At 35.1% G+C, this 26,550-nt stretch overlaps 1 protein-coding gene and 1 long non-coding RNA gene across 5 annotated transcripts in view; one reads left to right on the plus strand and one right to left on the minus strand.

The window, feature by feature from the left end:
- The window catches only part of SUPT3H (SPT3 homolog, SAGA and STAGA complex component), a 278,056-nt gene that overhangs the window by 26,698 nt on the left and 224,808 nt on the right, over positions 1-26,550 (plus strand). The gene's annotated exons all lie outside the window — the stretch shown is intronic.
- On the minus strand, positions 3,488-26,051 carry LOC119149930. The gene is made up of 3 exons (XR_005104895.1): positions 25,916-26,051; positions 18,459-18,461; positions 3,488-3,500 (listed from the first exon to the last, which is right to left on the minus strand). It is a non-coding gene; the product is annotated as an uncharacterized LOC119149930 (long non-coding RNA).

Genomic DNA, 26,550 nt, shown 5'->3' on the forward strand with positions numbered 1-26,550 from the left:
CCATGTTTTTACAGGGAGTCATTGTTACCAGCTTCAGTTCCACGTACTCTGTACTGCAACACTTGGCTCTCTTCTGCGTTTACATATTAACCAAGGCAACTTTTAAGTAGCATCAATTGTTTTCCAAAGTCAAGTTGCTTTGATTGTGCTGCTTAATATTTACTAATAAATTAGGTTTTTCTGTGAAGTGAATCAGTTAGGTTCATGTGTAATTATTTTTTCTTAATCAGTTTTGGTGTTTTTTTTACCTTGCTACTCTGTTTCAGTTTGTTCAGAATCTCAGGTGTGGCAGTGGCTTCAGTGAAGAGTATTGCTGTATGAGGACCAGATGTGGGACAAGAACTTAATATATAGTGTAAACTGTGCTTTTAGGGAACTGGCTGAGAAAGAATGCAGTAATCAACTTTTTAAATTGTTTTTTCATCAGAATCCTGTATGGTGCTGTTGACACAACCAGTCAGTCAGTGAGGTTTTTAATTGCTTTGAATTTTTTGAATTTTTAGTTGCAGTCAGAACCAGTTTTCTAGTTGAAAATACCTTCAGGATCCTACCCAAAGTAGGGAGCAGGCTATATTTGGTGGTGGCACAGTTAGCATTGCTATTTGCAGGTTTAAAATATGCTTACACAAAGAAAATGGGAGCATTTTGCTGAGAATATTTGCTAAGCATTTTTCCAGCAAGAACCAAAATTACCAAGTCCTGACAATGTGAGTCATCAGTATGCCTTTTTAATTTATTTTTTTTTTTTTAGAACAGACTTCTCAAATGTACATCAAAATAAGTTAACCTTGAAGGGAGATGGCTTTACTTTGTGCTGAAATAAACAGACGCTCAGCACTGCTGAACTGATAATGCTGTTCGTAAAATGTTTTGCTGTTACTGATCTGTTGTCATATAGGGGTCATACCTCTGGATCAGTATTTTTATCATGGTGGGCACTGAACAAAAGTATAACAAAAATACAATCTTCAAAAGTCTTCCTAAAGAAATGAAGGATACAGGTTTTCTGTTAAGATATATGAATTTCCAGGTGGCTCTGACTTCTACATGAGACAGGACCTCTAAAAGGCGTACCAGATAACCACTGCCTTATGACAGTAAAGACAGCTGAAAAACCTTTAGTCAAGAGGTCATATTATTTTTGCTGATTTTGAAAGTGATAGAGTATGATTTATGATCATAATACATTTGAGCAAATTTGGAATCGGCTTCTTGCAGGAGCTGTGCCCTGTTCTGTTGGAAAATAGACAGACAGTGTTGAAGATGCTTAGAAACACCTGAAAGACCAATGGCCGAGAACAGGCTTTTGAAAATGGAGCCAGTCCTATACTTCTTACTTTCAAGACCTGAGGCTGAGAAGGTCAGAAGTATGAGAGATGGGTAGTAAAGTGCTAAGAGACAAGTTTGTCAGAATCAAAATACTTGGCTGTGAAATGGTATTCTCCTGCTATTTTCACCATTAGAAGATGTGGAGAGAATCATTAAACCAAAAATATAATCCACTGGGAAATGGGGAGGAATTATCAGAATTGCCATGAAAACAAGCTGTGTTACTCAAATTATACATTGCCATAATGTGTGCGTTGTCTGACCCCTAATGCTCCCATCATTCTAGGCCTCTGTGTGTCACAAAGGACAAGTATTTTTTGGTGCTCTTCTGTTGTGTAATACCAGTCACGTGTCAGAAAGATAGCTTTTCCTCAGCTGTGCAGCTTTCCTGCCTGAGTCCCTATAAAACAGCCTTGCAAAATGTGTTCCCAGAGTTTGCTGTCTCCTTCCTTTGTTTTCCCTTATTTAAAACACTAAAATCAAGCTTTAGGGTTCCTGAGGTATCACAGTTGCTCCTTTAATGGTTTGCAGACTTGAGTAGTCAAGTATGTTGTTTTTTACAGACATATATGTATGGATATATGTGTGTGTGATTATATATATGTATATATAAAACCTTTATGAACTGAAAATCTGGAGGCAATTTTACTGTGGCAGACCTGTGTAGACAGACTTACTCGGAGAGCTGCCATGGTGGCCAGCGCTCTTGAAGGTGAATGTGCACATGGTCTGTTCCATTGAAACAGAACAGAAGGTTCCCTACGTGAGTTCTTGGAAAGGCTGTGGGTCTCCCCTGCTAGGACACTTGTTAGTAGTCAGGAAAGGAAGGAGTTTACAGATTAAGAGCATGAAGTTCATTTTCCACCATCTGACCTTTCTCACACACCAACACAGAGTAGCTTTTCTGTAGCATCAAAAGATGTTATTGTTTGCCAGGATAACTATGCTAATAAATCCCCTTATACAAATGTATCTTTTATGTTATAAACAAAGTGTGCTACTATAAGTAGTTTTATTAGTGTAACTGCATTTAAACTAGGCCTTTTTCCATCATCGCTGTCTTAAAAACAATTTGCATTTCTGACATATTCCACTACTTTCCAGTTTTGCCTAGGTCCTTCCTTAAGGTGCACTGTAATAGCAAGTGACAACAGAAGTTCTATTCTGCAGTGCAACAGTGGAAGCGACATACAGCTCTCGTTACAATTTTCAAATGTGTATCATCTGAAGGATTAACTTTTATTATAAAAGTACTAAAGTTGAAATGAAGTATGTGTCATCTGATATGCTTCAGTGATCTTTCAGGTATCTTGTTTGGAGTTACCAGTTAGTTAGCTGTCAATAGTGTCCCCGGTCTGCATGCCATAACTGATCGAATGCTCTGTCTACTGTACTGCATAAATGCAAGTACTTATGTGATCAGATCCTTGATGCGCAGCATGAATGTAGGTAGAACTGGGCTGTCCGTAGAAAAATCACTGCAGTATGCCACATGAAGCTCTTGGTTTCATCTGGTTTAGCAAAGTGTAAGGCTAGTGTCAAGGGATATTTTATGTATGGCTATTGTGTTTTTGGGTATGGATTCATCTTTAGAGTATTACTTAGAAAAAGTGGAAGAAGAAACCAAGTTAGTGATGTATTTTCTGAAGGACAAGACAAGCTTTGATTGAAAAAAGAAAAAGAAATTTGTAAGAATTTGCAGAGACCTATTTTTGATATGCAACACAATCTGTTACAATTAGTTGCTTTGATGTCTTGTCTACCTTATATTTGTAGATAGGCACTTATCTCACTAATGAATTCTTCTGCTATTTTTCTTTTTTTGTAGGACTGCTATGTATTTCCTCATAGATGAGATGTACCTTACTATCAGTGGCTTCTAGATGTTGTTGTCTTCAGAAAAGTGTAGAGATAAATCTTCCTAAAACTGGTGATCTGTGTCACAGTATACTGCCCACCTAAAGTGTGCCTGGCTGTACTTCCTTCTGCTGTGAAGAATACCATACTAGAACTTCATGCTAGTAACTATTAGGAGTAAGAATAATTTTCATTACCAGGTTTTCTCTCTTTTTTTTAAACAAAACACCCCTCCCATCCTTCAATTTTTCTTTACAAATTACCTTACTTCTATTTCTCATAACATTAGAATATTTGCTTTTGTTTGACTAACTCTTCAGTCACTGCGTTCACTTCTGCTTTACGCTGTTAAGAAGTTTACCATAATAAGTAACTCAGAACAGTTTACTTTCTGAAAAACAAGTGACTCCTGGTAATGTCCAAGTGTGGTTTGTAACATTCCAAAGAACAGCAAATACTAAAATACACTGTTTTTTCAAATCTAAGTTTCAAAATAATAGAATGTGAATCTGACATCCAGAAATACTGATTTGAAATATGTATGAAATGGATTTCTGATGAAGAGGGAATTTGAGAAGTACTTCTTTAAGAATTCTGGTGAGATACACAAACCACCTTCTGTAAGCTCTCTGAACATAACTAGCATGCTGCTCAGTTTATTCAACAAGGACTGTAAATTCTGGAAGTTTTAACTTGATATGTTTGCAGGTAACATGATTGATGTGTAACTCTAGAATGAAAGGAGTATTTAGAGTCTTGGCTATCAGTTCACCAGTTCTTATTCCTTAAACAAAGACAGGTCAGATACTAGTCTTGTCCTCTGTAAGTGTTACAGTTTCTGACTTCATCCTATGAATACAGACACATACAAACTCAGAAAATATTCAAACACTCGAATGCCTATTGATCACTAAATCAGAAAAAACATAATAGTGGAGGGGGGCTAGCCTATCTATCATAAGATTATTTTCTTTTTCGTAACTTCTCAGAGGTATATCATATTATAAATGCATTAGAAATGTTTTGCTCTGAGGATATGTAGCATTCCTATAAAGGTTAAATCAATAAAAATGATTTGGCCACATTCCTAAGCATGGCTAGAACAGGTAGCCCGTTGTTTAAGGTACCCTTGAATTTCTGGATCAGATTATTATGGTGCAGCAAAAAGGCTTACTAAAGGTTTCTTACTGTCTGCAGACGTTCTGTGTTTCTATGTGAAGATATCGTCAGCCTAAAAAAAACTTCAGATTTTCTGGGCTACTGAAAAAAAAGTATTTTTATGTATATAGGTCTCAAATGTTGTGCTGTGTGTGCTGTAAGTTTTAAAGGAAGTTTTGCAACAAGGAGTGAAGACACATCAGTAATTGATTACAACCAGGTATGTAAAGAAGAAAAAAAACCAAAAGACATCTTTTAAATCAGTTTTGAGACTAGTAAAATTGTTGCCCATCTCAGTATCTTTATTAATTTGTTTAGATTATTATTATTTTATGCATATCTGCTCAAGTGGAATAGGCATTATATTGTGTATATTTACTATATATATAGCCAGTTCGGTAAGCAAGTAAGATTATTAAATGTGATGGTTGGAGATTTCAAAGAATTGTTAGTTCATATTCTTCTGACTTTATACAAATTTAGTAGCTGTTAAGTAGTGTTTATTCAGTACATCTGGTTGATTCCGTAGACAGTGTTGAAGTCTGACAGTGGACTATTTTTATAGATTTAGTGCATTTTAAAATCTTTCATGCACATTGAGGAGCTAATGTATGTTATTGTTACAGGGCAGATTTGTGTCTTACATTGCGTGCATGTGCTATGCATCTATGGTTCTGACACTTTTATATAGGTTTTATGGAGCACAAGCTTACTTTAAGAACATGCCACTAAGATTAGAGTTCAGACTGTATGGGTATCTCAAATTTATTTCACTCAGTCTTACTGTGCCCTTTAAGAAAGCTGGAACTGAAAACCAGTGCCTCTTTATTTCTTTGTTTCTTCCTTTTATATTTTTTTAAAATGTGAGAAAAAGATTATATTATTTTGTAAGGTATGTCCTAAAATGTAAAATGATGAGTAATTCTGATGATAAAAGTAAAAAGCACACACTACTGGTAACTAGCACTGTATGTTTCAAGATGTTTTTCAGTTGTGAAAATTTGATCAGTGAATTAACCGCACATCCGGCTACATACATCTTTGATCAGAATTGGAACATTCCAGCTTGTGTGTGTATATGTAAGCTGGCTCCATCAAGTAGTTTTTACACATGTGCACTACACATGTGCCTTGAAATTAGTTAGTAAATTAATATTATAATTTGAAGTAATAAAATTATACTCTTTCAAGCCTTTGTTTTGTACCTAACGAGTATTAAAATAAATGAAGACTTGAGCTTGTTCAGAAAGGAAGATAAATTATTGTAGTGTTGTGTTAATAAGCATTTAGGTAGCTCAGCTGTAATCAAGATTTTTGCCTTTGCTTTTAAAGGTAATATTAAAGTGTTACTTTAATGAGCTTAGAACCCCGAATTATTATGAGGTCATGACTGAATTCATTGCTATACAGAATAACAGAGCACGATTTTAGGTCCTCTTCTGTACTGTACTGTAAAATGAAAAGTTGTTCTAGTGTTTGCTTATGCAATACTCAGTGTTGCATTAGAATGAAACTGTTCTTGCAACAGTACGAAAATGATGAGTGTTGTGGAAGGTATTTAGCATCAAATAGGAAGAAATACAAGAATTTTTTTTTTGTGCTACCTAGATGGTGTTATTTTATTATCTGCAAATGACTGGACTTTTTCTGACTGATTTCTTTAATAAAATTTTGGTACAAGGAGTGTGCCCTTTGAATTTCTTTCAGTGTTTCTGTTTATGCCTTTTAATCAGAAAGGAGGAAATAAAAATATACTGAATAGCAACAAAAATACAGCACTTAGTTTTGAATGTACAGAGTTGGATGTAAGAGGGGTGGGAAGGAAGCAAAGTGAATGCCCTTTATGCAGAAAATCCTTTTGGGAAAAGAGAAAATTTTTACTGGTGTATACTAAGGTACGCCGCCTAAGTAAATAGTTGCTGCTTTCTGGTCCTGTCAGTTTTAAATAAACCATTCATTGTTATGGCTTGGTTATTCCACAAATAACCTAACACAGTGGAGTTAAACTTTGATACCACTGACTGCAGAAATGTAGATGATGGAACTCTTAATGTGAATTTATACTGGTGGTCTTTACTTAGAGGAAAGAAGTGTTGCGGATAAGTAAATATACTGCAGACTTTTAAGTACTCTATTACAAAGCTCCTGTGCTTGAGTATTATACAATAACTAGTAGCATTAATTAATCAAACAGTTGTTAATAAAGTCACTAAGCTAGACCATGTATCCCTGCAATATTGAACAACAAAAGTGACACTTCCTTCCCCCCCCACCCCCCCCCCCAAAAGTTGTCTATGTAAATGTGGAGGATTCTCAGCTGAGTAGATGTAGTTGAATGAAAGCAGTTACTCATGGAGTTTGTACAGAAAATGCAGCATAGATACTATAGTAGTTCAGTATTATGGTTCATTTAAAAGGCTTTTTGAGACATGATAAATTCAAATAGCAAACTGTCACAGTCTTTAGAACTAATTTTTTTTGTTGTTGCTAGTCATAGCTTAAAATACCTTTCAAGTTCTGTTGAATCCTAACTAATCTGTGAAAAATTACTCTTGCTGATTCTACATGAAGGTTGGTATTTATGGTAAATTATTGATGTATTATATTAATATAAAATATTATGAAGTAATATCAATTTTTGGCAGAACTGCATTTCACATCAGAATTCTTTCAACGTAAATATGGTGTGCCTTATTTTTTTGATCACTTTGAGAAGAAATATATTGCACTGTGTCAAAAACAGCAGCTGACTCACAAATAAGACTACTTTGGCTAAAATGTATGGTTTCACTTTGAAAATTGAGGGTGAGTGAAGACTGGCCAATCTAGTCCACAAAAACAGTTTCTCTCTTCATGGGACTATGGGAAGAAGCAAGAAGATACCAAGAGACTTACTCCCAAAGATCTGTTTCCTCAGAAATACTGCTAAATATACTAAAATGAGTACTTCTGCACCTATTATTTCACTACTAGCACTAATGCTTGTAATTTATGTAGAAGAATTTAATAGCACTAATCTACATTCTTCTTTACAAATATAAAGACAAGACCCTTGCTGCAAGTTCTTACAATGCCTGTTAGCAGAGTAAGTAGAGATATGTGAAGAGTTGGGAACGTTCTTTGGGTATTTGTACTGCTGGCAAATCTAAGTGCGATAGCATAGTCTCCCTTACTTAATGTTAGGATAGAAAAATATTGTACCAATACAGATGTTTTCTAAATTTACGCTATTACTGTTTTGGTTTTTTTTACTTGAAGAATTTCAAAATTTTGGAAGTATGGATTAGTAGGAATTAGAGGTTTGAACTGTGTACACGTGCATGTTTGCACATACACAACTCATTAACATTTATTGAAAGAAAGAATACCCTGTTCTAATACCACACATGGATACATTAATATACTATGCTTTTTTTAACTCTGTCTTTTCTGGTTTGAATTTAAATACATCACAGATATTTTGGGGGATTAACACTACCTGGAAGTGTATGTACTTAGGCATAATTATTTGTCTGTATTTTTTTTTTTTTTACTTACACACTCCCCACCCCCCAACAAAACACAACCCTCTCTTTTGCTTATATGTATAGGGTCATATATATTAAGTGTGATTGAAGCAGTTCAATTCAACAATTAATAATGACTTTTAATGTCATCCTGTTCAGATTTGTTATACCAGACCCACTTTCAGAAGAACTGCACCCAGCATATGGTGGTTGATATATATGTGTATACATGCATATAGATGCAAACACATCTTATTTGTGTTATAGTTAACTTTCATTGTGATTGAGGCTGGGTCCTTTTCCTCTGAACAGTAAAATATTATGTAACTGGCAGTGGCTCTGTCTTTCTGTTTTAGTAAACCACAGACTGGATTTAGATGTAAGATATCTGACCGTGAGGGATAAGTAAACAATGGTTTGGCACACTTACGTTTCAAATGAATTCTGGGGAAAATAAATGTATGTAAGGTCATCAGCTTTTAACTTTCCTTATTCAAGAAAATGAATGATAATAAATTTTAAGTCATTGTGAAATGCTAGCAATTCTGATGAAATATAATATGTGAAATAAGCTAGTGTCTATCAGAAGTATAGTAACCATATTTGAATGAATTCCTGCCAAAATATTTTTGCCACGGGGTTTTCAGCTATAACATATTAAAACTTATAACTATTGTTAATTCCAGAACTGCCTGACCTTAATGAATATGGCATTTTTAAGAGACAAACAGCAGAAGAAACTGATTTTAGCCTTTGCTATAAAAATAAAGGTAGTTTTATTAGAGATGAAAAAATATTCTTAAGCTGTTAAAATACAGTAAATATGATACAAAAATACCTTACTACTTAAAGCACCATGTGTATTTAAAGGAAAATGTAGCCCTCTTCCTTTAATCCTTGCTGTGCTAAAATTAATTTTTAAAAATAAAAATGTTTAATAAAGAATAGGTTGCACAGAATAATTTAATTGCTCTGATAAAAATGACTTCAGCACTTAAGTGAGTCAGTAGAAAACCTATGTTTTTTTCCCCTCCTGGGGCAAGTTCATACATGAAATAGGAAACTTATAGCTTCATGAGGAAGGTTAGAACAGTACACAGTATGGTAACAAGCAGAATAAAAAATATATACAGGAAACAGATGCATGAATAATGGATTTTTTTTTTTTATTGGAAGTGTTAAACTGTTTTATGATATAGTAACCGGAGTTTATTTTGTCTTTGTGCTCATCTTTAAAATATTCTCTATAGGGTGTGCTTTTCGGTATGTTAAGTGGCAGGTTTTATATTTATTTGTAGAAGAGAGCATGTTTACATAAGGAAACGTGCTCTTAGATTTAAGCTTTATTAACTTAAAAACAAAACCACCTGAGAGCAGAAGATAGACCTCCTTAGTCTGTTCCCCATAAGACTTCAGAAGGCATTTTGAAATAAATGTATACAATAGAAATTAAAGCTATTATATATAATGTGAGCAAAAATTAATTTGTTGCTAACAGTAGTTTCTTGTGGGGGTTCTGTGGTGGAGGAGGTAGATATTCTGCATTTTGTGGGTATCTGCTGTCTTGGTGAAAATCTGTGGTTAATTCATAAGTCTGGCAAAATTTACAAGGAAAATCTCTTGGAAATAGCACACAGTTTACTAATTTATTTCTGAGTACACTTATCAGAATGTTGCATTTATTCCTATTAGACAACTTTTACATTTAAAATAACAGTTGAATATTTTCATGTTGCAGTTTCTTAACTGTTTGTATGAAACTTGCATTCTGGCAGTGCCGAAGTTAAGACTTTAAAATCTTCAGGTTGTGCAGTCTTAAACTCACTATTTATCTTGAGGCTGCCTTAATTAAAATATTATATACTCTAGGGCATATTAAACGTTGCAATTTATTGTAATTCTTATTAATGGAGTGTATTTAATGAGTTCTCAGAACCAACTTCATCACCTACAACACACAATGTTGATTTTTTTTTTTTAGGAACATAGAGTAAATCATACACATGGTCTAATTTTCAAGAGGTACCACACTGACAGCTGCCGTTGGCTCCTGTCGCAGCCAAGCAGTAGAAATGTGGGTGCTCAGCACCTTTGCAGCCTGGCAAGCACAGGATAATTCCTCCCTTTCCTCTCTGCTTTAATTTCCACCAGAGTGTGCTGGACTTGTGCATAGAAGAATGCAATGTTTTGCTTGTATTTTCAGCTTCTTGTGTTAACTTACAGTTTTAGAAAGTATTTCTTCTTAGTTGCTATTAATGCTACCCATTGATGGGTGTGTGCCACAAGGTGTGACATGTCCTTAAACAGTTATTATCTAGCTTCTGGTTTTTTTCTGTCTGCACTGCATAGTTAGCATCTCTTGCAAGAATTACTTACTGCTTAATTTTTCCCTTTATACTTAATAAATGGATACAGAATAAGATGTTCATTTACTTAAGACTGCTCTGAGGTTTTTTTTCCTCATAAAAAGTACAACTGTGTTCTGAAAAGCAGTCAGGAAAAATAAAGGTATAAAGAGCAATTTGAAGATTAATATTAGTTTGACTATGACCAAGAAATCATACTGTTTGAGGGGAATTTTGGTATTATTGTTATGCTCTTAATGTGGGGTGGCAGAGCCTTTAAATATTTCTGGTAGAGTAGTTAATACAGCATGGAAGTTTGATATTTGTACAGTTTGTAAAGGAATTTGAGGTGTTACCCTATTTTGACTTCAGTTTTCAAGTATGCACTGGTGCATCATTAATCATAGGAAATGCAAAAATAAATAATATAGTCCCTTTGGATTTTTCATGTGAATACTTACCTTTTCCTTTTTTTGTATATACAGTTGAGGTATTTAGGTAACCCCTAACCTTTTGCTTCAACAAGGAGGTACAGTATAAAAATATTACCACAGTCTTCATATGAGCAGTTCTCCCTAAGAAAACCTTTAGATGAATATTTATTGAAAAAAAGCAAAGTTGCAATACAGAATGACTTAGCTTGGCCTGAATATTATATTTTAGACCACCAGTGAATAAAATTAAAAGCACATGGATTTTGAATAACTAGAAAAGGTTGTAATTGATTAGCACTGCATGAAAGTATTGAAGTGGATTAAGTTTTGATTTGTGAATAGTTCTATTCAATAGAGATTAATCCTATATGTTTGATAAAATCTCAGTGCTTCTAATGAGTGAGTTGTTTTTTTTTTTTCCTCTCCTTGGTTTATTTAACCATCAGATATTTTGATGTTCTTCTAACAAACTGGAACATTTTAATCTTAGTGAATCTTGTATCAGTGTAGTTGATTTAAACAATATTCAGTATTAATAGTTCATTTGAGACAGATAAGTAACTATCAGTGCATTTTGCTGCCTAAGAATCCTGTAAGTGGTGTAGTACAACTCTGCATGGTTTAGGGGTTTCATACACTGAAAGCCTTAATGGGAAGCTTGCAGCTTTCTTAATGCACATGAGAATAGTCATTCATGCATAGTTTTCAGTATTATTTTTTTAAAGTCCTAGTATTTTGAATTAATATTTTATGCAAAGAGTAGTGATACTTGAGATTTTGCTTAACATTCATAATAATATGAATATATTAAACAGAGCTGGAACATATGAAAAGTTTCTGCTTTATGTACATAGATAATCAGAAAGGATCTATTTCTCCCTTATCAATATCTGAATTAAAATAAAACCCTAAGATTCCTTAACAAATAGTAAAGCAGTTAAGAATTGAAATGTACAAATGGTTTGTTTGTTTGGAGAATAAATGAGAAGATACTGAGTATTATAATATATGCAAAATAAATTTTCTGTTGTTAACTTTTAAAAAGTTTAATTCAGATTTTACCATGTCTGTCTATTGGGATCAGCTTCCAGAAGTTATATGTGAAATAACTGATTAAAGTATCAGCCAAATTTTTATCTGATTTACTTTCTTTGGTGAGATCTTCCTATGAAGATGCACAGAACACATCTGAAAATGTTGTGGGTTGTTTTTTTTATTTTAATTGTAACTGTTGTGGGAGGCATTTCAGAAGTATTTCATTCTCTTGAAATACTTTGTGTAAACACTGGTTACCAAATTTTCTAATAAATAATGCTTTTTGGGTTTTTGCATAGTGTTTATTTTTGAGCATTTTTCCCCCCCTTCAATATAATATAATATAGCCTTTTCTGGTTGAAATGAATGCAGTTATATTTAGAAACTTAAAAGGGTTTAGTTTACATAGGCATGATGCAGTCAAAACCTGTGTATAACTAGAATGAGGTGGGAATACTCTGGATATGAAGCATAGTATCTAGTTATTTAAAATCTAACTAAATTGTAGAGGAATATATATATATATGTTTGCATGAATTAGGAGAGGATCCTTCGTCTTCACTACTCTTGTGTTCCCTTTCATATGAAGCAAAAAACATAGATAAAAATAAGTGAAATAAGAAATATGGTTAATGGCATAGATTAGCAACCATGTGAATTCATCATCGTAGTGCTGTTTTCCTTTCCTATTGTTACTCAGCATTGTTTCATCAGTTAATCCTTGAAGAGAAACATAATTAAATTCAACAGTCTTGAAAGGAATAAGGTGGAGACTGGAATAGAAGGAGCTATAGACAGTACAGAAAGGAAGAATAGATTGTGTGTTCTGACAGACTTCTGCACCATTGGTAGGGAATGGCAAATTCACGAGTAACTAGGGTCTTCTAGCTTTTGTTCTTAGTAAAATATACTGTTTCCTTTATAAAAAGCTGAGTTTTTTAGTTTTGGTTTATGCTAAAGATCTACTGCTTACATAGTGATAGAACTGATGAGATTTTGTAGTTTCTTGCATCCATTGTGTGTGTCCAAAGTGAAATTTGTGCACCCAACCCTATTTAGAGAAGTTTCGGGAACAGTATTATTCATGTTACAGTACTTCTCACTCGCTTTAGGAATGATCAAAAGTAGATGAATTAAGCAGTCAGCACTCTGTGTTTTGATAATTTTAGCCAACTAAATTTCTTCTAATCTCTTTTGGAAGTCAAAGCAAAAGAAAGTCCCTATACATGTAAACTGTATTTCCTGTTGTAAACACTGGGATAATGTGGTCTGGCTATGCTTCTGCTGTGCTTCATTAAGACAGCAGTTTCAGTAGAAAAGCTGCCTACCAGTTTTGTGCTAGCATTTCAGCTCGGCGTCCGCTGTGTTATAGTTACGTGACCAGCCGAAGGTTAGGTTACCTCTTCTGGTCTCCATCTATAGATCATAAACTGAATTGGTCTCTCTTCTGGAAGAAGCTGTTCTTCATTTCTTTTCCTACACACGGTCTGATAGCTTATTCATGTGCTTAACTGGGAACCAGTCAAAGCGTGTGAAGTAGGAGGGGTAAAAGGAACTCCAGTCATCAGTCCATTACAATACAAGCTTAATCGGGATGTATATACTGGAAATGGTTCTAGTATTGTTGTTTTTCTTAGAAGGGGGGCAGGGGAGGAAAAGGAATAGGTTTAGCTACAGTCCCCAAATAGTTTCAACATGATGGACACCATTAAGAAAATCTTGTAAGTTTTCAGATTCTTTTTCTTGATCTTTCAGAATTTTCATTTAACTTTTCCTGATCTGTCTCAGTAAAAGATGCTTTGAAAAAAATTTTGAATATACTTCTTACTACTCATCAGAGATGACTAGAATACAGCATTCTCCAACTCGCTTTAAAATATAACTTTATTTTACTTGCAGATAAATCAGTGAAAAGTCAAATTTGGTTTTATTTAATATTTTGTGAGTGAGGTGCTTTGTACTAATTTTAAGACTGTGTCTGAGAGGAAGACGCTTTTCAAAGTTAAGCTATGGTAGAGATGCAGTTTTATAGTGTATTTATGATTTTTATGGGCATGTATGTATGCAGTGCATATGAATAATTACCTCAGTATACATATATGATTTCTTAAAGGAATCTGTGTTTACAGTTCAGAATATTGAAGTAAATATTTGGCAGTGCTGTTCTACAGAGTTTTCTAAATCCCACTTTAAATTAAAGCTTAAATTCATCAGCATGTTAATCGTGTTTTTTTTTTTATTTCATAGCTTAGTATTTTTATGCATGAATATTTTGCCTTGTTCATAATAAGCATAATGGGAAGAACTAGCTTTTACAAATGGATAGAGTACCAAACATGCTTTGGTGTGAAACGAGGCAACAAAAGACTAGAGAACTGCAGATTTACACTGATAACTTCATCTGATATAAATGCTTAAAAATGAGATAACTGCCCTATTGTTGCTCCAGGCATAGGTAGGACAGGCTGCTATATGCCACATGTTACTCATTTTCATCGGGTTAAGAGAATTAGCAGTCTTAAATCATGTCATTTAAGTCTCTTACAATAACTTTCGTTAACCAGTCATGGTGGATGCATCTAAAAGTGTTATGCTTTATGCCACAGTTCTTTAGTTAGTTGGTGCTGTTGTTGATTAACTCACTAAATACTTTATCTTTTTCCCCAAGATAATATTAAAAACTATACCAGATCCCATCAGCCTTTTCCAAATGTGTGTAGCTATACCTTGACCCAGGTGACAGCTGAGCACACCTGCTGTCAGACACTAAGGGCTAAGCTACTGCCTTCATTTTGCTCAGCTTGTCAGCTAACAACTTTGTTCATAAATCTGCAGAAGTTATTTATGGTGCTATTCCCCCCCGCACCCCAAACAGGTATGCTTTTTTAACACTCTTAACATCCCACTCAGTAAGTTTTTGCCTAGATAACTATGAGCAGCATTGCTAAAAGTAAGAAAACTCCCGACAACGGAAAACAGAAGCTCAAATATTGCAGTACTTACCCCAAAAGAAGTTTTGCTGACATGGTGTCACTGAGCTGAACAGGCTGTTTGATGCCATAGTCCCTCTGTTCACGCAGAGCTTTCACCTTCTGGTGTAAATACTTCTTGGATCCTCAAACTGAAAACACAAACCATAGCCAAACCTTGTTTTAGTTTTACAGTGTTCCTGGATTGCATAGATTCTATAGTTGGTATTTTCCCTGTCAAAAAATTGTGTAGCACTGGTAACATGTGAAAAGCAAGGAAACAAAACAAAAAAAAGAGAATGAGCAAATATTTGAAGGACCTACTATTACTGCATAGACTGTGGTTAGAGAGCACTTACTGACTCTGTTGGTCTCAGTGGCTGGTAGTGACCTGCGGAGATTAACCATTTAAAAACCAGAGACTTCTTTGCTGTCCTCCTGGAGAAAGTTTGCACCGCACTTGTGGTTCTGTGGTTGTTTGTGAGGCGAATGAAGCATTCACACAATCCAAAAAAGCAAAAGCTTTAAAACTCCTTTTTTTTGCAAGCACTGTTACTGGAGCGAGCGAGTCATGTGGCTGTGACATCAGAGGACTCCAATTAGGACTGCCTACACTGTGGCTTTTTCTTTCTCTCTTTTTTTTTTTTTTCTCTTTTCTTTTTTTCTCTTTTTTTTTTTTTTTTTTTTTTTTAATATTTTGACAAAAGGCCCGTGGTAAGGCCCTTCCTGGCATCCAGAAGGATATAGCTTTTTAATTTTTGTGACTCATGAGGATTTGGAGAGAGTACAAAATGCTGTAAGAGCCCAAACTTCTGTACAGTTAAAGCATATGGACAGCAGAACTTCATTTGTACTCTCAGTTCAGGTTCCCCCCACTCTTCTTCCCCCTCCTTTTTTTTTTTTCTTTTTTTTTCCTCCCTTTTTTTTTTTCCTTCCCGTTCCCTCTCCCTACTTCATTATTGTGTCTGTGGAAAAGTGAGCAAAATTGGCACAAGTGGCTGTGTGAAATTCTGAACAACAGTGATGATTTACAATAATTTACATCTTTGGATTGTATCACGATCTTGGGTCTGCTTCATATTTGCTGGGTGGCTGGATTCCTTCTGTTTTACTTTTTCTCCTTGTCTTCTTATACTTGTGAATCTGTAACTCATTGTAAGAAACTTTACCTTTCCTAAGGTCTAGTAGCAGACTGCTTGTTGGGGTTGTGTTTTTTACTGTAATTGGCTGTCACAGAAGTGTTAGTCTGGGGATTCCTTTGCAAATCTTAAATCATGTCTGCCTTGCTTTACATGCCTTCAAAAGTACTTGGCAGTTTTATGTAATGCAAATTAAGGGCAATTATGTTTTTTATATTTGGGGTAAAATATGTCATTTGAATATCATAATTAGTTGTGTACTGCAGTCTAAGTGATGCTTTTGATTACCAGTCTTGCTAGGATTTAATGTAGATGTTGCATAACAGAATGAACTGTGAGAGTTGGGAGGTTCTGATTGTGCCTACATTAATTGCTTATTATAGTTTCAGTGTTTAAGAGAAATAGAACAGTCTTAGACTTTTTGGGAGACTATAAATAACTTTATTCACCAGTTAATGTTAACACTTCGTTTTAAAATGAAACATAAATTTGATGCATATGTAAGATTTAAATACTTAATATCATATGTGTGCATGTGTGTATAATATTTTTTATATACTTAACATATTGTAACTTTGACTTTGATTGTGTAATATAAGCCTTTACTGTACCAGTATGGAGTGGGTTAACAAAAGCAGTATTTTTTTGTTTATAATAGAGGCTTTGAAATAAATTGCAAAATGCTGTGTGTAGTAAGGAATAATGTGCACAGACAGTGTGTATTAGTAGTCTTGATTTGCTCACTCAGATTCAGAACAAAATTGGAAACATCTTTGGGAAAGTATCTTACTTTTTGCCTCTTTGGACATCTGTCTAGAACTTTTCTTATTAGCCTGATTGTATCACAGATGCACTGTATTTTTTTTTTGTTTGTTTTAGCTGAGTGATTTTGAAATTTCCTTTTCTTGGGTCATATTTTTGGGAGCAGAAGAATTGTATAAAACATTTTCTAGATATTGTTCAGCTTTTGTTTGTAAAATAAAATACATGACTTTAAAGCTGCTATACCTCCTTTTTTATTTTCCAGTTTGTCCTCGGCCATCCCAGTAAGAAATTGGCTAGGGATGATGTGAGATAAATAGCTGGAGGTGTGGGTGGAAAACATGTTCTCTGTCTTGTGGGGATGGAGAGCAAATGGGAAAGGAGACTACAGTAAAAACTAGAGATTGTGTTTAGATTTTTACTCTCTATTTATCAAAGCAACATAAAACCCTGTTCATGAAAACTAATAATATTTAATATAAGGTAAATGGCATTGTTCTTAATTCAGTACTTTAAAAGTTATTAGATACTGCCAAATTTGCAGAATTCTACCTTAAAGTGAAAAAGGAGTATTCTGCAAATCACCCATCTCATATAAAAGCAAGGGTGCTGCTTAATTCTTCTAATGATGGATTGCTTTTATTTCTTTATATTTTCACAGTATAGTTAAGAATGTCAATCGAAAATAGTTGAGTGTAAAAATGATGGAAAGTGTGGTAATCTTTTCATATAGACAGAATATGTTTGTGTGCATTACAATTTTAATCAACTTTTGATGCAGCAAAAGCTTTTGGTGCTGCTTCTGTTCTTTGTGGAACCCTTAATTGTAAGCACAATGTTTTTTCAGCTACAGTTACGCATTGAAGATACTTAGGAACTTCTAATTGGTAGGTAGATTCAGTAAGTTTATAGATATGGTTAACTCAGGTTTTGATTTTAAATATTTGTTTTCATTCGTATGAATGCAGTTGTGTGGTTGTTTTAGAAAAAACACCAGAATTTATTCTTAGTCACATCTTTAGAATATTGAACTTCATACAGAAGTCATAATTTTTAAAACTTACTGCTTTGAAATGCTGTGCTCAGGCTTTCTCTGGAATGACTTTTCAGTGCTTTCACTTGTGTACATAAAGTTAGAGAATAACTTTGTTACTGTTTTGATATGATACCTTTATAAGATATTTTTTTACTGTACATAGTTTACCACCTGTCTTGTCAAGATCAAGACCATTACAGTGAAGTCTTCATCTAGTAAGGCAAAAGCCATTAGAAGCAGAAACACAGGTAGTTTAACAGATAATCTAGATGTAGTTTGCAGAAACTGTCACTGAAATAAATGCCAGTTTTTCAGTACAGAGGCATTATAAACTCATGTGAAACTCATGGTTTCTAGTATGGTTTACACTTCTAATGAAGCAGAGGCATGAATCCTAAAAATCCAGTGTATAAACCAGTGTCTCGATTGCAGACTTACGCTTGACAGCCTTTTGTTTAAAAGGTAGGTCTACAAAAATTCAACTTAACTTATGTGTTCCATAGGGGATGCTTTAAGTCACAATTACGCTTACAAAGGAAGCTAAGGAATTTCTCTGGTAAACTATGAGCTTGATCTTTGATGACAAATGAAATCTTACTTAATCAATTGTAATGCAACACTAAAAGATAATTACATCTTTCACCTTTTTTTTTGAAATGTGTTTTGAAACTTTTATTTCATGCTTTATTTCAAAACATTTTGCCTTATGTCACTCAAAGTTCATACAGTGTATGAACAGTATGATACCCTGCTGAAAGTTTATTTGTACTTAAATGTTTGTTTCAATTCTACAACTGGAGAGATATAAATATTCTGCTTAAAGCAGTGTGATGATGAAGTTGTTAAATTGCTCTTGTAAGTTTTACAACATGTACTCTAAGAAGACACTGACTTTCATAATACAGAAAGTCCTAATGCAGTTTACTCAGATGCAGGTATTAATTGTAGGTGTTAAATGCATCTCTTTCCACTAGAGCAACATATTTTTTTAAGGAGTGAAACCTCTCTGCTTGGTTCTGGTTTTCATAACTTAAAAGTAATTATAGTTTTTAGAAGGATAATACTGTGTTTTCTGATGGCTCTCAACTAATGTATTTAATGTACCAGTTGATATAAAATATTTGAACGTTTTACGAAATGTTCTGTTGCTGGACTTGGGTATCTTCTAGACTTCTAATTTTCAACATCTCTGTAACAGCTTCAAATGCTGATATCACATACTAATCTGTTAAAGCAAAAGCTAAAGCTGCCTGTTAATTAAAAAAAAATTGTAAGAGCTAGGTTATTTTAGCAGCCCTTCATTTTAAAATGTTTTACTTGGTTTACTGGTGTCTGAAAGGAGTAGTACTGAACATCTGAGTTATACTGCAGCCTTTTTATGATTACTGTTCTCTGCCTTATAACTTTTTTCTAAGTAAAATGTGGTTTGAAGTAGACAGTGCCTGGGACCACTAAGCATGTAGAGAGGGTGAAAAATGCTGTTACATTTCTAGTGTAAACAAATGTTGTCCATTTTCTGTACAGTGGAATGAGGCTATTGAAGATCAAATTAAACCTTAAACTGAATTGTTAATCAAATTAAAAAGATGATCATCTTTTGTTAACCAGTGCATACATCAGGTAATAGCAAGCAGTAATAAGTTGTTTTTATTCATCTTGAGTTGCCAGCTCTCTCACTTTTTCATAGAAAAGATATTCTCCAGTGAAATAATCTGAGCCCTCATCAGGCTTTGAGTAAGGTGACACATCTGACCATTAAGATACAGCCCATCTTGAATATTCTTGCTGCTCAGACATTTTTTCTGATAAGTGTGACTTTTGTGTTCCTCAGATACATGTCTTGTAGACTGTACAATAATTTACAAGAAAGCCTTTTTGATTACATGCATACATTGTAAACAGTCAGTATACGGTGTTTAAGATCATCCTAATCTAGCTATTTTCTCCTGTCTGTTTTTTCTTTTTTCTTTTTTTTTTTTTTTTTTTAAAGTTAACTTGCAGAAAATATGGGAAACTTGTCTCATATAACAGCTGAGGATGTGGCTAGGTTAAGGCAGGAAACTGCTACCCACAATGCAATGTTACATACACTACCACTTAATAAAATTTATTTCAAACATGCTACTGACAAAACCAAAGAAAAATAATATCCTAACTATGCTAGTTAGTACACTAAATATATCTAGGGAAAAGCGAAAGTAATCTCTCTAGAGCCTTTCTTGCGTCTAGGATACAATGCTACCAGTAGTTAAACCAGAACAGATCTCAGTAGTTAAAAGCAGCAACCTATTTTTAGAAAATATTCACATTGCTCTGGAAATTAATGATTATATGCTTTTTAATAACAGTAGCACTTATTTTATATAGACAGAATTCAGATAAGCTCTCTCCTTAGATTTTTCTGGTTGTCAGAATATCCTCTTATGTAGTTTTAAAACTGGCAGCTTTTCTTTCTTCGGGTCACTTTCACTGATTCTTACCTTCACTGTAGCCAAGCAGCCCGTTACCTCTCCTTCCCACTTAATCTATTTGGAGGTTGGTGTCAAAATATTTTCCATATCATATGTGGGAAAGGAACGGAGAAGAGGAAAGTTCATCTTCCCAGATTATATGAAGATTTAAGGTTTCTAATAGTTCTATTCGATTGCCTGCAATTTGAAGAGCGTAATGATTTGTGAGAGGTAAATGCATTTAGTTCAATTCTAAGTTAAATTTAATAGACTTCAACCTTCTGTGATTATCTCCAAGTATCAAGACAGATGCGCATGAAGTCACTGATGCTGCTTTGCTATAAATGTCTTGAAAGTCTTGTTCTAGATGTATTTTTGTTTCTGTTTGTTTTTAAATGCACGTATGTTAAGGGTGATCCTCTTACAGAACATTTTTGAAGCATTTGCCTCTATAGTTAGAGAACACTTATCAAGAACAGCTGCTGTAGTGCTGTGGATCCTATCCATGGACTCATGGTGGTCTGCTGAACAACGTTCTTCAAGTTTGACAGGTGAGACAGAGACTCTCCAGTGCCACTGCTTTTGGATGAATCTAGCTGTGGTTGGAGAAAGTGCATCTTGCCAAAATATATGGGTAAGACCACACACAGTCTTTAAAATAGTTATTGTAAGCTTATTTTTAGGCAATATATGTCTTGACAGTTCCTTTATTTGCATGCCAGTTTCACTGCTGCTTATAGATTTTTCATTTATTTTAGTAATGGCAATTGCAGATTTAGATCTATGTTTGTAAAGCTTTTGCTTTTACAACATTTACACTGGAAAAATACAGACTTGGTACTTTCAAACCTTGGTCAAGATTAGCGAACAGATTTTAAAAATTATTAAAGCAGAGTATTCACGCTCTTCAGATTTGGTGTAGGTGCTCTCATATTAAACCCCATTTTCAGGAGCATGGTTCGGCAATAAAAATTTGCTTCTGGTTTTAAAATTATACCAGTTTCAGTAGCTTCTGTGCTTGTGTAAGTCTGCAGCAATGTAGATTTAAGACATGGAATTATTTCAGTGAGTAATAAAAACAAAATGTTTTTTTAAAATTACGTAGTTATTAAATACTGAATTTAGAATCTGTATTTTAGTTATGTTATAACTCCTGGACAGTATTTTTCTTGTGTATTTTAACGTGTAGAATATTCTTTGCATTCTAAGTGCCTGTTTCAACAGTTGGCTCCATAATGTACATTTAAAATATTGTATGTTTTTAACTGACAGTATAGAAGGAGGTTGCACCCTGTAGAATTTCTGAGTAAACAATACTCGTGCGGTAACTTTCAGAACAGATGTTTTTTTAAATACCCCAAGAGAAATTAAATATAATACTGAAATGGAATATCATAAACCATTCATTGGGTAGTGATGCTTTAAAGTTATGGATTTATAATGACATGTTTTTTTCCCTATTTCTGTATTTTTCAGATTATCTTGCATAATTAATGCATGACTTTTTCTCAACAAAACGTTACTCAATTTTTTTATTGCTTAACGTTGCATAGTACTGTTGTTTATAGCAGCAGACTTTACAGACAATTAAGGAAATAGTCACTGCCCTGAGGAGTATACAATTAAATATATGCAGCTAGCCATTTAAGAAAAGTATGAAAAAGGAGGGGAAAAACTCCATATAATGAACTGTAATAAAAATGAGTGATTTGAGGAACTTCATGGAGAAGGGAAAACAGTTAGTTATAACTTTATTATTAACTTTCTCCACATATTCTAGTATGAAGAGTGTTAATTATTTGTGTGCAATTGGCTGGTCTTGCTATCTGCTTGAACTTGAGTCTGGTGCTTGATCATCACAGTTGCTTCTCTATATCTTTTTGGGAAAAAAAAAGCAAGTAAAAACAAAAAAAATCCCAACCCCATAACATTTCCTTATGGCATGAATACAAGTAGAAATATTTCTCTGTCGTTTATGATGTTTATGTAAGTTTGAGATCTTTAGTCCTGTAAGTGTTTTTTAGAAAACAAATTAAATAAGGTGGTTTCATCCTTCCTCCCGTTTATCTCTCCATGTCCTTTTTGTATTTTTTATTTTTTTTTAAAGTATTTAGTACCTGGATCTATTTCTTTTCCACAGCTTGTCAACAGTCTAAGCTTTCCCTTGTAATTAAAAGTATATTGTGTATTTTTGTTGGAGAAGAGATCTGAAGATCCTTCATGAAAAGGAGAGCTGAAAAGAGGATGAGAGGGGAATGGAGGGAATAAAATGGGAAGCAGGAGAGTTAAAAAACTTGTAATGAGTTTCTTTTTTTAACAGCATCACTCCCATTTTGTAGAGAAGGAATACTGAAGGTGAGGAGAAATGAAGACACTGAAACAGGATGAAGAACAAAAACATGCACCTCTTTTCATGGTGACAACATGCATAGGAGAAAGCTGCCCTCCAGTCTCCCAGGCAATGTGAAACACAGTTTGTTTTGAAATAGCCAGTTCAGATACTGGCAGCGGCTTAGCTGTATTTGGTGGTGTTGAACTCACTTGGAGAGGATTGGGCTGCTCTTAAAATAGCCTGTATAGGTATGCCTAAAGAATAATAGAAGACAATCAGACTTAGGTGAGGTTGGGAAGAGTGGGGGAGATGTTTGTATTAAATTGCCAGTACACGATGTGTTCTGTGCCAGAGAGTTGACTGGTTGATTTTTAACATCTGTAGGAGAAAGCAGGCAGTATTCATAGACAGTCCATTCACCGATGTTCAGTTAAGCAGGTGGCGATTCTTTTTAAGACTTTTTTTTTTGGTTGTTGTTGTTATGCTTGGAGTAATAGACTGATTAACTTGAATGGTGGTAATGAAAGAAAAAAAATATAAAAAATTAGTTGTTCCTTCCACTCGTACCTCTTCCTCCTCTGACCTTCCAGCCCTAAAAGTGAGGAATTGGTTGGGGTTTTTGTGTGGTGGTTGTTTTGTTGGTGTGGGGTTTTTTTGAGAGAGAGACCCCGTGGTTTGGTTGCCAGAATCCAGACTTGTAACTTCTAAGACAAAAAATGTAAGCTTTGAGGAAATACTCTGTGTGGATAAGACAGTATATGTGTTACTTATTTTTTAATACTTTATTTCTGCTCTGTTTATGTGGATAAATAATAATTTGTTTTAAGAAGATACACCACTGCATATACTTTTTAGCTCCGGGAGGGAAGTGCCTAGTAAGCACCCAAACCGATGGGCTCAGTTGGGTAGACAGTGTGCTTTTAACTTGGAGACCCAGCCTATCATCCAAGTGAATCGTTACGTTTCCATTTCAAGAGCAAACTCAGGGTCTGGGTCTGCCGCCTGGCTGTATGTGGTGTGAGCGGTCAAAGGTGCCAAGCAGGATTTAATTCTACATTTTGGCATAAAAAGATGATGGTGGAGAACCTACAGCCTACTGATTACAACGCAGATGAGGACAGGCCATAGTAATGAATGGGCACTTAGTACCCAAATTGCTTTTGGAACTGTATGGCCAAATCCCTTGTTAGTGATTGGAATAGGAGTGTGTTGGAACAGGGGTGCTGAAAAACAGTTTTGTTGGAAAAGTTGGCAGTGTAGTCACAAAGTAACCCAGAATGAAAAATCAGCAGTGTTTGCTAGTATTTTCTAAATTCTTTTCCTGAGAGCATTCTGCTTCTGGTCTGGTGTTTTTTATTTGGTCTGGAGCTGAAAAAACTTTTAGCTCAAGGTTATTACTCTGAAGATTAGGTCAAGAATCAAACAAATCTGTTTCACCTCTTTGCGTATCAAGGAGCATGTTTATTGGTTAATATATGCATGGAATAACATTTCTTTGTACTTTATAAGCTTGGTATTTTGAAGAAAACTGTGTTTTAGGAGGATGGGTTCTAAATTATAGATTAATGCCTATGACACATACTTTGTACCGAAATCCATTAGATGAGGTAGGTTATAAGAGTTACATCCTTTGTGACATTCGTCTCCTTTGGATTTCTGCTGTGTAATTGTGCTGCCAGAGCAGGTCCTTGTAGCCAGGATTCTTCATTTATTTGGGGAACCCATGGAGCTGTACAGGTTGATGCTACCAGACCATTTTGTGAGGTCAAGCAGGGCTCTGGGCAGTTGGCTGCTTTGCCAAAGACCGACACTAAAGGAAGTGTGGCTTTTCATGAGCCAGAGTTTATTCTTGTAGCATGGGCTTTAAGATTGGGGCCCTCAGAAATAACTCTATTCTCTGAGAATTGTAAAATGAACAAAACTTCTTTCTTTCATACTTTGTGCATTTACATCTGTATAGGTGGAGTATATCTTATTTTAAAAAATCTTCAGTAACTGTTGGGATTTGGGAATAAGGTGGGATATGCAGAATAAATGATTATATTTTGCCATCTTTATCTTGCTCATTCTGTAAAACTTATAATTGTTGTCTTTTTTAAAATTATTTTTATTTCTTCTGAAAACCTAAATGTTTTCTTGCTTTTTAAGTCCAGTTTTGCCCGGTGTGCGTTTGAAGCAGCTCTACAGCAGAATGTTTGTATTTCAGTTTGGGGAAAAATGATACCAGCCTGTTCAGAAATGGGAGTATTTGCAGTAGCAAGTGGCATCTTTACAAGCTAAACATAATGATCAAAGAGTTGAAGAAATAACAAATTTAGTTATTTTTTAGACAAAATTACAATGGAGAATAGCATTTGGTTTGTCATTAAGCTTCAGAATGATTTATTTTTCTTCTCTCCTAATTGAAGAACAAATCCAAATGCAGTTCAATCTAATTTTCTGATGTGGGTAGCAAATACCAGTTTTATCTGTGCATAGGAGCTACAGTAATTCAGGCTTGTTTTTCCTTCTGAATAACTGAAATAAACGGAAAGAGTCAGACATTCATTACATGACATTATTGTGCCCAGACACATTTTTAGAATTCATGAATTTCACAGAATACTTAATTCTTTGAGTGCTTTTCTTTTCAACTCTCAGTAACTATTCAAGATTGAACACATTACAGATGTGCAGCTAAAATAGCCAATCTTGTAGAAAATCTTTACTATTAATTTAGAGGTAGGATCTGAAGAACTTGCAGATAGAACTATTACCAACTGATAGGATTTTTGGTTTTGTTTTGGTTTTTTTCCTTAAATCTGTGTTCCTAAAAAAAGTAGGTTTAGCTAAACTCTACACTGGAAGAATAAGTTGATGAAACTAGCACCACAGAAATGCTAGAATTAAGGTTTCCAGTGATCCTCCATACCGTCCCATTGTATGTGGCACATTATAATAGAGACTGATTACATTTATTTTTTCATCCCCAGAACTCCTGACTCATTCTTTGAAGTGAGCAGTATTCATTCCATGCAGAGTTATTCAGTGATTTTCTTTTTTATCACTCATTGCTCATTATATGGCTGACTGCCATCTTTCCTGTACAGTGTTCAAACCCTACTATGAAGAAGAATTACTAACTTCCATGTGCTCTTTTGTGGCACATGTCACACTATGAGAGTACTTAGTAAATACTAATTCTTTTCTTCACAGTACTCTTGGGACAAATGTGTTATTCTCTATATCACATAGGTAGTTTGGAGGTACAGAGAGAATAAAACTGGGAAAAAAACCCAAAACTGATTAGTTAACTCCCAAACTTCTTTGTCACTCTGCAGTACCCAACTAGGTTGTACTACTTCTGAAAATGCGTAGCTTTATCTATACATCTTTAAGTTGAAACATATAATTTTTTTTCAGTGATGCATGTATGAACTTGTAAAAATCAAATACCATGGTTTAAACAAGGAATGGATAATTTTTGATAACTTCATAAAAGGGGGCAGGTTAGATGGAGTGTTGTTGTGGTCTAGTATGACGTTTCTTTATTGTGAAAGGCATGGCCTGCTTGATGAACCCACTCTCCTTCTATTACAAGATGACCCACTTAGTAGAGGAGGGAAAGGCTGTGGATGTTGTATTCCTGGACTTTAGTAAATCCTTTGACACCATCTCCCACAGCATTGTCCTGGGGAAACTGGCTGCTCAGGGCCTGGACGGGTGCGCTCTACACTGGTTAAAAACCTGGCTGGATGGCTGAGCCCAGAGAGTGGTGGTGGATGGAGCTACATCCAGCTGGCAGCTGGTAACAAGTGGTGTTCCCCAGGGCTCAGTATTGGGGACAGTCCTGTTTAATGTCTTTATCAATGATCTGGACGAGGGGACTGAGTGCACCCTCAGTCAGGTTGCAGATGGCACCAAGTTGTTGGGGAGTGTTGACCCGCTGTAGGGCAGGAGGCTCTGCAGGGGGATCTGGGCAGGCTGGACCGATGGGCCGAGGCCAATGGCACAAGGTTCGACCAGGCTCAGTGCCGGGTCCTGCCCCTGGGTCACAGCAACCCCAGGCAGCGCTACAGGCTGGGGGCAGGGGGCTGGGAAGGTGCCTGGTGGGAAAGGGCCTGGGGGTGCTGGTCAGCAGCCGGCTGGGCATGAGCCAGCTGTGTGCCCAGGTGGCCCAGGTGGCCATCAGCATCCTGGGTGGTATCCGAAAGAGTGT

Source organism: Falco rusticolus, chromosome 6 (assembly GCF_015220075.1).
Source record: "Falco rusticolus isolate bFalRus1 chromosome 6, bFalRus1.pri, whole genome shotgun sequence".
NCBI classification, from domain to species: Eukaryota; Metazoa; Chordata; class Aves; order Falconiformes; family Falconidae; genus Falco; species Falco rusticolus.